Source organism: Colobus angolensis, unplaced genomic scaffold (genome assembly GCF_000951035.1).
Source record: "Colobus angolensis palliatus isolate OR3802 unplaced genomic scaffold, Cang.pa_1.0 Scaffold396, whole genome shotgun sequence".
In the NCBI taxonomy this organism is placed as follows: Eukaryota; Metazoa; Chordata; class Mammalia; order Primates; family Cercopithecidae; genus Colobus; species Colobus angolensis.
In genome coordinates this window covers 372,746-391,374 of record NW_012117332.1, presented here as the reverse complement: position 1 = coordinate 391,374, position 18,629 = coordinate 372,746, and positions in this window count along the sequence as shown.

Below are 18,629 nucleotides of genomic sequence, written 5' to 3'. Positions count from 1 at the left end.
TCAGGATTCTACAGAAATAGGACCAAGAAAGTGTGTGGAGAGACATAGAAAGAGTAAGAGAGAAACTGGCAATCCCAAGATCTGCAGTCCACACACTGAAGAGCCAGGAGAGCCTTGATATAGTCACTGTCTGAAAACCAGCAGATTTGAGACCTGAGAACAGCTGATATTTCACTTTCAGTCCAAAGGAAGGAGAAGACCCATGTCCCAGCTCATGGATATCAGGCAGGAGGAATTCCCTCTGACTCATGGGAGAATCAGCCTTTTTGTTCCATTCAGGCTTTCAACTCATTGGATGGGGCCCAACCACATTAGGGAGGGCCATCTGTTATACTCTGTTTACCAATACAAAGGTTAGCCTCATCCAAAAACACCCTCACAGATACACCCAGAATGTCTGACCAAATGTCAGTTGGCACACAAAATAACCATCATATGGCACAGCATGTTCATCTCACAATCTGCATCCTGTGGAAGACAACTCATGTTAAAAACTACATAAAATAATGTCAGCTCATATAGCATATATTAGACAACAGAATATTCTCCACAGGACTTTAAAACACATAGAGTTGAGACATAAAGGAAGGAAACAAATTCATAATGCAACAAGAGAACACTTTGAAATAAAAATGGGCAGTTCTGAAAAAGAAACACAGACATTGCAGATAGGAAAATACATGGTTATTAAAACAAACTCAAGGATGGGTTAAATAGTAGACTTGACAAAGGTAAAAAAATAAAGATTAAAAAAAGAACCAAGGCAAATGTCGGAAGAAATCATCTGAAATTACTCAGAGATAGAAAGCCAGTAAATATGAAAGACAAGCATGGAAACAGACTAAATGGATGACAGGCTGGGCAACTCCAACAAGCAAAGCATTCAACAGGAATAACAAAAAAGAAGCAAGAAAACAGAACATGAACAGTCACGTCAACACTCGCAGAACGCTACCCAGAACTGAAGATGGCCCTCGAGCAGAAAAAACATACTGAGTCTCAGGCAGAATAAATAAGGGAAAATTCATTCCTATACTGAATATCTTCAGTTTATCTTACTGAAACTCCATAAAATAACTGACACAAATTCTTAGGGAAAGAAAAGCCCAACTGTTCCCAAAGATTAACAGTAAAATTAACAACATAATAAATGGCTGTCAGTTTCTGTGCTGTTACCCTTTGCCAGTCCCTATACTAAGAAAACATTACAATTGTCTCTTCTAGTTTTAGGCTTCAAAACAGCATTTGAGAATATTTTCATTTTATAGATGAAGAAACAAGCTCAGAGTTCAAGTAAATCACACAAGGACTTCTGAAATTCAAATTCGGATCTGAGTCTGAACCCTAGAACCTTATTCATACTACTACTCACAATCACCCACAAATAGCTGCTATTAGATTCTTCATCTGGAATGGCAGAGTAAGAAGATTTACGTGAACAAAGATTTTAAAATAACTTTCCCAGGTCACAGAGTTAGTAAGTATCAAGTCTAGCGCTACCTTACTCCAAAAGCATGCTCCTTCTGCTGTGATAAATCACTCATCAGCAGGCCTCAGTTTCTTCATCTGTAAAAAATGTGGCCAATGCTAACTGTTCTCCCAGTTCCTCCAAGAGTCTCACACCTTGCCAGCCTGTCACACCTAGTGAGCAAAACCCCAACTCTGCCATCCCACTCCTTCCTCATCAGCCAAGATCTTGTTTACATTCTCTGTTCCTAATCCCAGGCAGCTGAAATAGGCCAAGGAGAATCCCAGGGGAGATTGCTGCCGCTACAAATAAAGATGATTCACTTGCAATTGCATAGTCAGAACTGCCCTGCAACCCTACGACATCTTCTAGGCCACTGTTTCTCCCAAGTGATTTTAAACTGTGACTGAATCATTACACTTTCCCATTTCAGTGAATTCACCAATGACTTCCTAGATGCCTAACTCAGCGGTGACTTTTTTCAGACCTTGTCTTCCTTAAACTTCCCGTAGCATTTCATCTGGCTAACCAGGAAGTTATGGGTGCTAATACTCACCCAGTCACTTTAAGGCAAAATGGGAAAGTCATCCTAGATGCCGCCTCTATACCCACCAATTAGTCAATAAATTCTATCTATTCTGTCTTCTTGATACTTACCGCACCCATTTTCTTTCTTTTATCTATATTGCCTCATCTAGCTCCTCATCATCCCTAATCTCAACTAGTATACTAGTTTCCTTACTGGGCATCACACCTGCAGTTTCATTTCCCTCTCCAATTCATTGTCTACCAGAACATCACCTACCAGAATGATCTTTCAAAATTCAAATCTCATCAGAGTCAAACCCTCTTCAACTTAACAGGTCCCCCATAAACCTTAACTCTACCAGAAGACATAAGATGCCCTTATGATTCCACCTAATCTCTTGCCATGCATCCTCCTCCACCCTCACACGTAATATGCCCTTTCCTGTCTTTACATGCAGCTTCTTCCTAGAATGCCTGCTCCCAGCTAGCCTGCCTGAAAAACACTCAGCCCAAGCCAGTCCTCCTCTGGTAATTCCTCTGGCTGCTCTTACCTCCTTGCTCCCATCACAAGTTACGCAGACGTCCATTTCAGCAACATCCCACTCCACTAAATTTTGTGTGTGTGTGTGTGTGTGTGTGTGTGTGTGTGTGTATATATATATATATATATATAATATATATACTGGTATTAATTCCACAGGAACAACATTCCTCTTGTACCTTCAATGCTTGTACCTTCGGTGAAATTACTGGATTCACACAGCAGGCAGTCAGTAAGTACTTCTTAAATAAGCGAACAAATGGCTGGATGACTCAGGTGCCTTGATAGAAGCATTTATTACGTCCTACCGATTTCAAAAATTCCTTTACAGTGAAAGTTAGCCAATACTGAGGCGGGAAGCAAGACAATACCATGTCTCTCCTTTGTGGTGTCATTTCATGCCTCTACACTGAGGAGGTACAAACGTTTCTAAGGGTGCCCCTTCCATCTTTATTTTTTCAACATTTGCCTGCTCTTTCCCTTCCTTCCTCTGAAGGAAAGATGGGTTAGCAATAGTCATGCTCTAATTCTTTCCATTTCCCCTCCTTAGCTCTCTGAGGGTCTGCAAACTACAGGGAAGGGTGAGCATGAAGCTTGTTCTTTACCATCAATAGCATCCAAAACCAAAACCACCTTTATATGTTACAGCTTCACTTGCACCACTTTAAGGCCTGAGATCTATGAGTAGAAGAAACAAGGAGCAAAGCAAAAGGTCACTTCCCTACAAACAAAATGTGGGCCTTAGAATGTGAAGCAAGAAAATCTTACATGATATGAATGTCAGATGGCAGCTTTTAGTCTGTGTCATCACAAATCAATATTAAATAACCAAAAGTGTATTTATATTTTGAGAAGAGAGAGGATACACTGTAGAGAAGACCCTAACTATGCTTCCATTTCATACACCACAAATTTAGATTTCTACTGCGCTTTTTCTTTTCTTTGCTGTACTTTCTGAAGTTAAATGAATCAGTTAAATTCTTCAAATACCAGTCAGAACACATCAACTGCTTCTTTTAAAAGAAACTCTTAAAAATGGAGCAGACGCCACATAAGGGCTCTGTTTCTAAATATAAATTTAATACAAGTATTGTAGGCAAGCTCAAAATTATTAAAAGGAACTCCACCTCTGAATATTTAGAATAAAAAACTTTACTCTCAATTTTGATGTATTTCTAAGAAGTCCTTACAGCCAACGAAGAACAAAAAACTCCACTGGTATTTAAAATTCTATCTGGATATATAATATTGATAAGATATGATTATATAACCAAGACTGTATCATGTAAATACCAAAAGTTTAAAGTCACAGGTAGAAAGAATACTTGAAAAAAGATACTAGGATTCAGAGAGAATTTGTGGATTTTATTTTAGACTCCACAATCATCTTTCTAGCTGAAAAAAACTAAAATTCCCCCATGTTCTTAGTATCTAGGATAAACTTAAACATCAGAAGGTGTTAAATTCACCCAACATGAGTCAGGGACAAATTAAGAACTGGAAGGCACTTTGAAAAAATAATGAAACAGAAGTTATTAATATTATTATAAAAACACTTAAACAAAAGTCCAGTTGATATTAAAACCAGTTAAAAAATCTTCATAAGAAAGAGTTCCTTCAACAGCACTACATGTATCAGTATGGTGGCTCATGCCTGTAATCCCAGCACTTTGGGAGGCCGAGGTTGGAGAAACACCTGAGGCCAGGAGTTCGAGACCAGCTTAGCCAACATGGTAAGACCCTCTACTGAAAACACAAAAATTAGCTGGGTGTGGTGGCAAGAGCCTGTAATCCCAGCTACTCAGGAGGCTGGGGCAGGAGAATCACGTGAACCAAGGACACAGACATTGCAGTGAGCTGAGATCACATCACTGCACTCCAGCCGAGGCAACACAGCAAGAACAGTTTAAAGCAACCAGGCAGCAAAAATAGCAAAAAAAAAAAAAAGCAATATAATTTTAAGTTTTCTGGGAAAACAGAGGCCATTAGAAGAATAACTTATTTTTCCCTTTGATTTCATAAAATATTTGCCAGGATCCGAGACTTTTAACTTATACAACTCCTACAGCAGAACACCATCCTCAAATACCGATTCAAAAAACAGATCTAGAGAGAACTCAGTCACTTGTTTAGCTGGCAAGCCCTGACTATCAATTACTGCTTTAAGAGTCCTGGGCTGATTCAGAAAGTGCTATCTGGTGGTATATTAGAAAAGAGGACTGGCCGGGTGCGATGGCTCACGCCTGTAATCCCAGCACTTTGGGAGGCCAAGATGGGCAGATCACCTGAGGTCAGGAGTTCACAAATAGCCTGACCAACATGAAGAAACCCCATCTCTATTAAAAATATAAAATCAGCCAGGCATGGTGGCGGATGCCTGTAATCACAGCTACTCGGAAGGCTGTGGCAGAAAAATCGCTTGAATCCGGGAGGTGGAGATTGTGGTGAGCCAAGATTGTGCCACAGCACTGCAGCCTGGGCAACAACAGTGAAACTCCATCTCAAAAAAAAAAAAAAAGAGAGAAAGAAAGAAAACAGGATTCTACTTTCTCCATGCAATTTTAAGAAAATGTTATTACTTACAGATTGGTTTAAGTCCATTATCCTTGTTACCGTATGTTCTAAACTAAACAGAAGCACAATTAGGCCAGGTGCACTAGCTCATATCTATAATCTAAACATTTTGGAAGGCCAAGGCAGGAGGATCTCTTGAGGCCAGGAGTTTGAGACCAGCCTGAGCAACAGAGCAAGACCCTATCTCTACAGAAAAAAATAAAAGTTAGATGGGCATAGTGGTGCACACCTATAGTCCCAGCTGCTCAGGAGGCTGACATGGGAGGATCACTTGAGCCCAGGAGTTCAAGGTTGCAGTGGGCTATGACTGCACCATTGCATTCCAGCCTGGGTGACAGAGTGTGATCCGGTCTTTAAAAAAAAAAAAAAAAAAAGGTATAATTACATTAAAGACTAATCCATTTGATTACCTTTTTTAGAAGTGAAAACTCTAAAAACAGGCTGGGCGCAGTGGCTCATGCCTGCAATCCCAGCACTTTGTGAGGCCGAGGCGGGTGGATCACGAGGTCAGGAGATCAAGACCATACTGGCTAACACGGTGAAACCTTGTCTCTACTAAAAATGCAAAACAATTAGTCTGGCGGGGGGGTGGTGGGCACCTGTAGTCCCAGCTACTCCGGAGGCTAAGGCAGGAGAATGGCGTGAACCTGGGAGGCGGAGCTTGCAGTGAGCTGAGATAGCGCCACTGCACTCTAGCCTGGGCAAAAGAGCGAAACTCTGTCTCAAAAAAATAAAATAAAAACTCTAAAAACAAATATGTATCAGACTGAAAAAACTTACTACCTTTAAATATCTGTCAATCAAAATCATAGTACCAAAAATTGCAAATACACATTGGTAAATGAATTCAGGAACTCATGAACTTGAATTCAGGAGTCTGTGCCTCTTAACCTCAAGAGTAAAGATTATGGCATTGTCATACAACTTTCAGTGGTCTCAGGAGCTTAACAAAATGGAGTGATGAGTTTGTACACATATTCAAAAGATTAAAAGAATAACAACAAAAAAGGAAGATAGGACAGAGACAGAATGTAAATAATTTGTTTAACATTCTCTTGCCCATTCGGTCTGCTATAACAAAATACCATAAACTAGGTGCTTAGTTCTCTTCTTTCTCACAGATTTGGAGCCTGGAAAGTCCAAGATCAACTACCCAAATAAACAAGCAAATAGAAAAAAAAAAAAAAAAAGGCAGATGTTTTGATGATTAGATGCAATTAACTGAGTGGAAAAAAATTAAAATCCAGAAAACAAACACAGAATAAAGTCTGCCTAATTTATCTATGTATCTCTAGGAAGCAGTCAGTAAATATATTAGGATTTAATAAAGAGAAAATAAAACTAACAAAACTGTGCTTCCTGCAGGTGGATGGATAGCACAGGAACAAAAAATGAGATCATCATCCTAATGACTCAGAAATACACAATGTGGAACTATTTACCACAGAAGCCAGAAGAAAGCTTCAGGAAAGTCTTCAATATCCTCATTAAAATGCACAAAGACTTCAATGAAAAAGGTGTAAAGAGCCATAATGAAAGAAAGAAGCTAAGGTAAAAAGATAATAGGATAATGTAAGGAGGTGAACAAAATAAGGAAGGAAACAAAAATTTCAACAGAACTTAAAATCCATACAGAAAGCAGTGAGGGGCTAAAACGCCACAATAAATGGCAGAGAAACAATCCACGTGGCCGGCTCATCTGAGAGGCTTTCCCAGACTGTAGAATTAGAAATAGATACTTTTCAAACACTATGGAAGACATCAAAGACAGCATGTATAACAAAAAGCAGACCTCCCAACCCCCACAAAAAGCAAGAATACATTTAAAACAAAAAATAAGAAGGCACAAGTAGAACTGAACTTATCTTCTATGACGACCATCATAAATGAATTGATCTCCCTAATATTTAAGACAAAGTCTTCCAGATTGAGGAGGAAAAAATGAGATACTACCTGTCAAAGCAACCAGATAGGTTATATCTCAAGAAGATAAAAATAAAAGGAGAGAGTGACAATATTAACACAAGACAAAATAGAATTCAAGGCAAAAGTATTAAGTGGAACAATAATTAAGACACAAAAAGCATGAATTTCTGTTTGAACTATCATTACACTGAAAGATTAAAAAGAATTGATATGGCCAGGCACAGTGGCTCACACCTGTAATCCCAGCACTTTGGGAGGCCGAGGCAGGTGGATCACGAGGTCAGGAGTTCAAGACCAGCTTGCCAAGATGGTGAAACCCCATCTCTTCTAAAAATACAAAAAAATTAACCAGGCATGGTGGTGGGCACCTATAATCCTAGCTACTCAGGAGGCTGAGGCAGAGAATTGCTTGAACCCAGGAGGCAGAGGTTGCAGTGAGCCAAGATTGCGCCACTGCACTCCAGCCTGAGAGACACAGTGAGGCTCCATATCAAGAAAAAAAAAAAAAAAGAATTGATACAACAAAATGCCAAAATTATTAGAATTGCATGGAAAGCGGGTGCCCCAAAATCTACTCACATTAGAAGAGCACACACCTGAGTCTGATCTACTGTGTAGGGAAAACTTAACAAAGCGTGGAGGATTGGAATTATATCATTGATAACATGAGTGGATATCAGGCTTTGCACTGACATTTTAAAAATATATCTTCCTTCTAAAGCAGTCATGAAACATTTGTAAAAACTAATATTATTAATACATTAGGCCACAAAGAAAATTTCAAAAAGTTCCAAACAAACATAAACTGTACACAATGCCATGTTCTCAATTTCCAAAGCAATAAAATTACTAATTTTAAAATGATACAAATATGAGAAATTTTTAAGTACTAGTCTAATTAATGGATTAAAAAAAGAAATCTACAATTCTAGGTTATTTTAAAAACAATAATACTACTGCTTATCAACACTTAGGAAATAAAATCAGAAAAGTCTGAAGAAAATTGACAGTCTTAAAGCCTTTCATTATTAAAAATAGAAAAATCTTCCTGACTACTTGCTGATATCTAGTTTATCCAAAAAGAGCAGGAAGGTAGAAATGTTTTCATCTACAGTAAGAAATTAAAGGAGTTAAAGTGCAAATCCATAGTTGAAGACAACATGCTTCAGAATGAACCAGTTTTAGGACACCTGCACCCAGCAAATGATCTGATAACATTAACTAATACTAAATGCTTCCATGTTTTGACAGGGCATGGAGGGAAGGAGGGCAGCAAGGCAGAGAAAGTCACGGATTTAGAAGGGTTCAAAAGTAGAGACTGGGGGCACAGAAGACAGTTTAATATATATCCATTTTTCTTTGTATAATTCTGAGTGGGCATAAATTGAAATTATACAGAGAAATAGTGCAAACAGGAAGTTCTATTCTACATCAATGATATAGGAAAAATAATTCCCTGAATGCTTGTAAAGTTTGTGGTTGCTTGTAGTTCTGATAATCAAGAGTCAAGGAAAACACCCAGGCTTCTGAATTACTGCAGTGGTAGTTTTTATTATAAGTGAAATAAGCCCACATTCAGAGATTACAAAATAGATGTTTCTACACCCACCGAGTCTTCCACTAGCATTCCATTAGATTGGTTTTAGGAATATCTACCATTCCTCAAGCATCTGAGTGTGTCAAGAACTGGGTAACACTTCTTCTCATCTTAAGGAATAGAAAGGGCAGGTTGTCACTGCCAATTTACTTAGAAGCAAACTGAGTTCCAGAATGGGTCCAAAGGCCATGTAACTAGCAAAGGTCCAAGTGGGGATTCCAACCCTTGATCCCAAAACATTATAATTATTGAGTAAAACCATGAGACTCAGGACCAAGATATAGATGAATTATAGGCTACTAACAGTAACTAATAATGCAATCTTGGGCAGTCTCACTCATTCAATAAATATTTATTAAGCATCTTCTGTGTGCAAGGTTCTGTGCTTAGATGCTAGAGGCTCAGAGTTCTTGAATTCCAAAAAATATAAACAAATACACAATCTACTTCAAAAGGCTGAGGGGATGGATGATAAATGTTTATAAAATTACTTTTTAAAAAGGATAAAGAACTTACTGAATACCATCCTTTCTTGCTAAGATATCTTCAGGTCTCGCATAGAAAATTTAGAACTCCATGTTTAAATTCACCCATTTCATCTTTTTTAAACTATGCTTGTGGAATACCTAAATCAAGGATAAACACCATGCTAAGTTTTTTAAAACTTCATTTTTCATCTTAAGTAGGGCTGAGACAATCAAAGAATAACCACAAATGGGAATAGAATTTAATGGTGCTAGTTTCTTTTTTTTTTTTTTTTTAGTTTAAATTTTTTTTTTTTTTTTTTTTTTTGAGACGGAGTCTTGCTCTGTCACCTGGGCTGGAGTGTGTTGGTGCGATCTCAGCTCATTGAAACCTCCACTTCCTGGGTTCAAGTGATTCTCCTGCCTCAGCCTCCCTAGCAGCTAAGACTGCAGGCACACACCACCATGCCAGGCTAATTTTTTGTATTTTTTCAGTAGAGACGGGATTTCACCATGTTGGCCAGGCTGATCTCGAACTCCTGACCTCCAGTGATCTGCCCATCTTGGCCTCCCAGAGTTCTGGGATTACAGGCGTGAGCCACCACGCCTAGCTGAATGGTGCCTAGTTTCTAAAGGCTCAACCACAAATATGAAATATAGGAAACACCAAAAGACACGCACCTGGAAAGGTAGAAGCCTTCAGGACTTGCGGCCAGGTCTACAGCCACTGTGGGGCATCGGGACTCTCTAGGCAGGCCACACAGACCACACCAGAGGAATTAGCTCATCATTTGAGGGGGCAGGGGGTGAGGGTAGCTATTTGAAACACAGTACAAAACAATAATTTTAAAGATTTCCTAAGAAGTCTTATGGTTGGACAGATTTGGGGATCTATGAAATAATCACATTTTTGCTTCTTGAAAAAGGAGATGTTTTATTTATTAACATAAGTTAACTTACAATATATTAACTCAAAAAGAGAACAGCACATGTTACACAATATAACAATAGTAAATTGAAAAATTGAAGGTGGATAAAAATATTATTAACCTTTAAAAGTCTCAGCAATTTAAGCAGTCTAAAGAATGACAAAAACATGGTTCCCATCACTGTTGAGCTCAAAGAGGAAATGCTTTTCCATACGCCACCTTGGGCTTGAGGTAGGTAAGTTCCCATGTAAAAAAATGTTAAGCAAAAGAGACATCAGACCCACTACTCTGCAGATATTCCTGAGGGAGTTGTGTTGACAGAAAAAAAGAGAGCAGCATCACTATACCTCAGCTTGGGAAGAACCAAGAAGCAGCGGTTGTATCATTTCACTCAAAGAATTGCCCCTCTCCAATTCAACTTTCCAGTCATGCTCACACTGTAATTACCCCAGCCTCACTGAACAGAGCTCCTGAGAAACGAGCATGCTTTTGTTTTAACACACATACAAAGGCAGATACGCTGCCCCTCTTGTATTACCATAAATAAAATATCCAATCACAATTTCTATTAACAATAATAGTAATTATTATTTTTATAGCTAAAATTTATATAGCCCTTAAAACATGTTCTAAGCGCCTTATGCATGAACCCACGTAAGTTCATGAACCCACATAAACAGCCCTATCAGGCTTGTGGCACTATTACTAGCCCCATTTTATAAGGCAATACTATTTTGTCACCATTTTACAGATGAGGAAACAGAGGCAATGGTAATATTCCCGACAAACTGCCTGTGTACAAAACTGGATCACACAAAAGCACCTCAGAGCACAGACGCTTTACTGTCAAGAGGCTGAAGACAGCAGATGTGCACACTAACAACATGTAATTCCGGTGTCACCAGCCCCCCCTTTTACAACCAGGGATGACTTCCTCCCCACATCAGTTACTTTTGCTAATTGACAAATAGTATCAAAACAGGACAGATTCTGATTCACTATATTTATTGATAAATTATATATTAGCAATTTTCTAAACAAAGGGTTTAGAAAAATCAATTTTTCTTAAAAAAAAAAAGAAAAAAAAAAAAACTTTGTTTTCTTCTTAACATTTTTTCTCACTGTGGAAAGAATTCCAAGCACTTAAGACAAGGCAACAAGGGTTAAAAACAGACTTTGATGTCAGAAGTTTGGTTCTTCCCAGCTGCATCACTTCAGCTAAGTTGGTTCACATTTTTGTGAAGTAAGCAGTGTTTCATGAAGTCAAGCAAAGAGTAAAGCATGAAGTTCCTAACTCAGTGTCTGCTAAAACAACTTAACTTGGAGGAAATTTGGGGTTGGGTGGGAATAAACCAGGAAGGAAGCAGAGCAAAGCTCACAGAAATCACCTACTGGCTTAACTTGGGGCAAGATGTAGAGACAACCTGATCTGCTGGTTGGGGTAGTGGGGAGGGCATGTGGAGAGTGCAAGGAAGCAAGAAAGGTGGGAAAGAATAACCATATGGAGAGATCCTTCATCTCAGAAACTCTCCCCAGACAATCCTGGAGAGTAAAGTGGGAACTGGCCCAAAAGCTATTGCTTCCTTCCCTGCAGAAGACACCTTTCAGTGCTAGGGCAGTCCTGCACACGGGTTATAGTGCAGGGCCAAGGAGGAAGGAAGGGTCAGGTGAAAGGCATGGGACTCCTTGAAAAGATGTGGCCATCAAGGCAAACAGGTTAGGAAAGCAATCGAAGCAGGTAGCAGTGACAAAGGAAGAGAGCTCTTCTTTAAGAAAGGAATGGTCTCCGAAAATTTGTAGGCAGGTAGGGAAGAGAGAACAGGAAAGGGCAGGAAATAAATGGAGCTGGATTCAGTAGGAAAAGTCTTAGGTACCAAGAATGAAGTTGGAAGGTCAGTCTTGGTAAGCAGGAGGCATGTTTTCCTGTTCAGAGACTAAGAAGAGGCGGACCATTAAACCACAGAGAGATTATGAAGGGATGAAGGTACTTTACCTAAGAAGGGGCTTAATCTCAATGAAGTGGGAAAAACTGTGTTAAAGGGGATGGGTCTGCAGTACGTATAATCTGGAGAGATCACGAAAGTAGACTAGGTTTGGGGTAGTAACTATGAAGACAAAAACAACTAGACAATGAGATGAATAAAAACATAGGTGGCCATCATCCTGATATCAAAATTTGGCAAAGAAACAATGAAAAAATAAAACTTCAGGCCAACATCCCTGATAAAGAGACACAAAATCCTCAACAAAATACTGGCAAACTGAACCCAGCAGCACATCAAAAAGTTTATTCACCACAATCAAGTAGGCTTTATTTCTGAAATGCCAGATTGGTTCAACATACACAAATCAATAAATATGATTCACCACATAAAGAGAATTAAAAACAAAAACCATATGATCATCTCAATAGACACAGAAAAAGTTTTTGATAAAATCCAACATCCTTTCATGATAAAAACCCTCAAAACACTAGACATCAAAGGAATGTGCCTAAAAATAATAAGAACCATGTATGACCAGATGACAGCCCACATCATACTCAACAGGCAAAAGCTGGAAGCATTCCTCTTCACAACTGGAACAAGACAGTTCCAAAAGAAAATAAATCATCCTACCAAAAAGACATGAATACTTGACTATTCACCGCAGCATCATTCACAATGGTAAAGACACAGAAGCAACCCAGGTGCTCATCAACAGTGGACTAAAGAAAACGTGGTACCTACACACCATGGAATACCATACAGCCATAAAAAAGAACAAAATCGTGTCCTTTGCAGCAACATGGATGCAGCCGAAGGCCATTATCCTAAGCAAACTAAAGCAGAAACAGAAAACCAAATCCCACATATTTTCAGATATAAGTCGGAGATAAACACTGGGTACTCATGGACCTAAAGACGGGAACAATAGACACTGGGGACTACTGGGGGGAGGGAAGAAGGGGAGCAACAGCTGAAAAACTACTTACTGTGTACTGTTTTAGTCCGTTTCTGCACTGCTACAAAGAAATACCTGAGGCTAGGTAATTTATAAAGAAAAGATTTTTAATTGGCTCATGGTTCCACAGACTATACAGGAAGCATGATGCTGACATCTGCTTGGCTTCTGAGGAGGCCTCAGGAAGCTTACAATCATGGTGGAAGGAGGTGAAGGGGAAGCAGGCGTGTCTGACATGGCCAAAGCAGGAGGAAGAGGAGAAAGAGAAGAGGTGCCACACGCTTTAAACAACCAGATCTCATGGGCACTGTTTCACAAGAACACCACCAAGTAGATGGTGCCAAACCATTCATGAAAGATCCACCCCCATGATACAATCACCTCCCGCTAGGCTCTACCTACAACACCAAGGGCTCCAATTCAACATAAGATTTAGGCAGGGACACAAATCCAAAGGGTATCAGGCACTATGCTCACTACCTGAGTGACAGATTCATTCATACTCCAAACCTAAGCATCACACAATGTACTTTTGATGACCATACGGTTTTTGTTTTTAATTCTCTTTATGTGGTGAATACACACCTGTGTATGTACTCCATGAATCTAAAATAAAAGTTTAAAGAAACATAGCTGGCATTAAGTCAGGATTTAACGGAATTTTCATATAATTCCCCTTTTTCAATGTCTTTGAACATCCACAGGCCCTGACTTCCCTAACAATGATACTCTGACACCAAAACATACTTGCAAACATTCTTTGTTAAAAAATGGTGTATACCACAAATAAGTATAGAAAAATGGATATGTCATTATCGGAACAGAATAATTTGAAATCTCTCAATATCCTTCCATTGAATAACTACTTTGTACAACAATTTCATTCTTCATGTGGCATAAATAGCAAATAAGAATGTTGCCTGTCTTCAAGAATACTATTATGAAATCCAAGGGATGAGAAATAATGCAAACCACCACAGTACATGCACATAAGCATCGTAACCACAGTAAAATGTTACAGCACAAGTATTACAGAACAATCCAACTTAAATCTCAGATAACTCCTTTATAGAAACAAGAGGTTGTTGGCTCTCTAAGAAAAAATTTCAAAATATCTTAAAACTTTATTTCAAGAAGTAACAGTATCAAGGTTCACAGAGAAGACAAAAGGGTTATGCCAAAAAAAAATATTTTAGGGTTCTCGATCTTGAAATTATAATTACTGCCTGCTATAGCCTGAATGTTGCTCCAAATCATGTGTTAAAATTTATTAAGAGGAAACACCTTTGGGGAAGTAATTAAGACATGAGTATTCTGTCTTCATAAATAAATTATGCCCTTATAAAAGAGGCTTCAGAGAGAGTCATTCTCATTCTTTTGTTCTCCCACGTGAAGACACAGTGATCCTCCCCTCCAAAGGATGCCGTGACTGGGCACCATCTTGGAAGCAGAGAGCAGCCTCACCAGACACCAATCCTGCAGTGCCTGGATCAGACTTCTCAGCCTCCAGAATTTAAGAAATAAATTTCTATTATTTATAAATTACTCAGTCTGTTGTATTTTGTTACAGCAGCACAAACAGATTAAGATACTGCCAAAGTATGTAAAATCAGTGAAATCATCATTTAGAAATAGAAATGAAATTTAAGGTAATAAACCCATCTATCTACCCATCTATGAAACATTTAGAAAAGCCCTGAAAAGAAGTTTCTTACACCAATGTGAGTCCATAAGATCAAACAAATATCCTGAAACACCCATCTATCTCAAAACACCCATCATTTAGAAACAGAAATGAAACTTCAGACAGGGTTTCGCCATGTTCTCCAGGCTGGTCTCAAGCTCCTGGGCTCAAACGATCAGCCTCAGCCTCCCAAAGTACTGAGATTACAGGTATCAGCCGTCACACCCAGCCAAAAGATTATTTGCAAATTATTACTGCTCTTTGACGATGTACCTAGTTACCCAAGAGCTCTGATGGAGATGTACAAGGAGGTTAATAAGTTGTTTTCATGCCTGCTAACACAATATCCATTTTGCAGCCCATGGATCAAGGAGTAATTTCAACTTTCAGTCTTATTATTGAAGAAACGCATTTTTCTTAGGCTATACCTGCCACAGCAAGTGATTCACTGATGGAATAAAAACCTTCTAGACAGGGATTCACCATTCTAGACGCCATGATGCCCATTCATGATTCATGGAAAGGGGTCAAAATAGCAACATTAACATAAGTTTGGAAGAAGTTGATTCCAGTCCTCATGGATGACTTTGAGAGGTTCAAGACTTCAGTGGGGGAAGAATCACAGTGGAAGTGCAGCCTGAAGACAGGACTGAATTGCTGCAATATCGTGATAAAACTTGAATGGCTGAGGAGTTGCGTCTTATGGATAAGCAAAGAAAGTCATCTGCTGAGACCGAATCTACTCCTGGTGAAGATACTATGAACATTGTTGAAATAGCAACAAAGAGTATTACATAAACTTAGTTGATAAATTCAGCAGCAGCAGGGTTTGAGAGGATTGATTCCATTTTTTAAAGAAGTTCTACAGTGAGTACAATGCTAGCAAACAGCTGAAAGCCACGGAGAAATGTTTTGTGAAAGGAGGAGTCAACCAATGTGGCGAACTTTATTACTGTCTTATCGTAAGAAATGGCCACAGCCACCCCAGCCTTCAGCAACCACCACCCTGATCAGGCAGCAGCCACTAACAGGGAGGCAAGACCCTCTACTAACAAATAGATTGCAACTCACTGAAGGTTCAGATGATCATTAGCATTCTTCAGCAAGAGATATATTTTAGTTATACACATTTTTTAGATATAATGCTACTGTACACTTAGACTACAGCACAGTGTCAACATCACATATATGCACAACATAACATATATGTATAAGTTATATATAACTTATATATTCATGTCACTCATTTCATTGTCATATTCACTTTATCACAGTGGTCTGGAACCAAATCTACAATATCTCAGAGGTGTGCCTGTATCATACATATGGTCAACTTCTCTCCATTTTCTCTGCCCACATTTTCATCCAATCCTCCAACATCTCTCGCCTGACTACTGTAATAGCCTCCTAATAGGTACATTTGCTTTCACTATGGGCTCCCTAAAATCCATATGTAGCAAAAGTGATCTTAAACCACACGTGAGACACCACTCCCACTCAACAACTAGCTCTAAGAATAAAACTATAGCTCATGACCAAGTCAATTAAGCCCCTAGAAGATCTGGCCCTTGCCTACCTTCCCCCAACCTCTCTTATGATTCTCTTACTCATTATACTACTGGCCTGTTTCCATTCCTAGAACACACTAACTAGGCTTTTTGTTACCTTGAGGTCTTTGCACTTCTATTTGTTCTGCCTAGAAAGGTCTTCTCTGACGACTTTAGATTTCAGTTCAAATCTCATCTCAGAGAGGCTGCCTGGACCTACATAGCTATCATGCCCTGTCACTCTCTAGCACGGTGCTTCCCAAACTATCTGTGATGAAGGACCCTTTGTTTTTCATTGTCAATCTATCATAAAACCCTTCTTCTGTAAAAATGCAATAAAAATTTTTCTTTTAAAAATGTAACTTTAAAAACACACAAAATACAAGCCCAAAATTCTCACTATCAGCATTAACAGTCAAAAAATCTATCATATTACCATAAGAGTCTCTCGTTTTCTGTGTTTACACCATTGGGAACCACTGTAATCTGTAAGCAACCATCAGCAGATAGACTGTGACACTGCTCCAGTAAGCCACCGAGCTCATTCCTTTCACAATACTCACCAAACCGTCAGCAGATACGACTGTAGCACTGCTCCAGTGAGCCACCAAGCTAATTCCTTTCACAATACTTACCACACCGTCAGCAGATACGACTGTGACACTGCTCCAGTGAGCCACCAAGCTAATTCCTTTCACAATACTTACCACACCATCAGCAGATACGACTGGGACACTGCTCCAGTGAGCCACCAAGCTAATTCCTTTCACAATACTCACCACACTCTATAGTCGCTGTTCATGTATGTGTTGATCTGGACCAGACAATGTTTTAGGCCCCGGAATTGAAGCGATCAATGAAACAGACAAGATCCCTGCACTCACAGGGCTCATAATTCTATGGTGGAGGCCCAGGGAGGATAGGCTATTGGTCAAGTTCACAAGGCAAAGCCAGCTTTAAACTTAAGGTTTGACTCCACGGCTTTTCCTGGGTTCTGAAAAATTTTCAGCACTTAGCTAAGCAGTGAAGTATGCCAAACACATCCCAATCAGGGAGGAAGAAATGAAAGCTGGAATACAATTACTGAACAAACTGAAGTTTTTTCACAGTCGTTATCAACAACAATATCCTCCCACAAAACATGCCTGTGGTCACTGCCAGCTGTAGCATACTGGGATGCATCTGATCCAATGTGGTAATTCTGACTCTTACGCACACCACCGTTTCTTCCTCAAAAATACTGCACTTTGCATTATGTATTCTTTATATTGTACACCGACCAAATATTTTAATCAAAATAATTACTTTAAATTGGTACACATTGAGATACCAACTCTGAGGATCCAACAATGTGGAAGAGTTAAACTTCAACCAGTGTCTGCAGCCAACAACAATAAATACAGTTACAGCCATTTTACTCATTTTCCACAGCTAAGCTGCCCAGATGTGTACCAAGGCTGTCCTGCTGTGTCATTCCACCCTATGTGCAAGTTTCTTCACCCACAAGTCTCAGATCAGCAGTTAAAACAGCCAGAATTTCTCCCAAGATGTAATCAACGCCTAAGTACTGCCACCCTAGGGCCAAGATAATGTTAAACCTAACAAATCCATAACCCAATTTCCTTAAGCCTCATCAGCTTGTGATTAAAATAAGGTCCCCACTCAGAACACATCAGCCTCATCTCTGTAAGGGCTAGGGCTGCATCCTGAATTTCTAGGACATGCTCACATTATTTCCATTGTCATTCAATCTACTCACTATCTCCCTCAAAACTCTGCAGATTGTTATTATTCCCATTTTACAGATGAGAAAACTAAGAACCACATGTTTAGTAACATTTCTCAAAAAATAAATTAACATATATTTATTAAATTTTTATATTAAATACAATGTTCTTACCAATAAGTCCCAAACTTGGAATGTTCTTATCAAGAAGTCCCAAACTTGGTTAGGCTTCAAGTCACCCAAACTGTAATGAACAGAGTTACCAGGTGGTTCCAATGAAGCCAAACTGGCACTACGAACCAGTGAAATTTGCCATGTAAAAACCAAGTGTACATACAAGCAGAAACATAAAGGGAATGTAGGAAAAAGAAATCTACTCATTTCCAAAGTCTATGGGGACCACTGTAATGTTTTAATGTACAATGCTAATAGAATACTGTTTGTGTAGCAATTCAAAACTCACTTCAGACGTGTATGTTACTGTAATCAAGGACTGGGCCTATCCCTTAAAAATAGCAAAAATACCAATTAATGAAATCTGGCATGAGTCTACCTACTCAATTTAGCTGATTCCCAAAATAAGGCTAAGGGCACTATTTAAAGATTTCCATGGCCGGGCGTGGTGGCTCAAGCCTGTAATCCCAGCACTTTGGGAGGCTGAGACGGGCGGATCACGAGGTCAGGAGATCGAGACCATCCTGG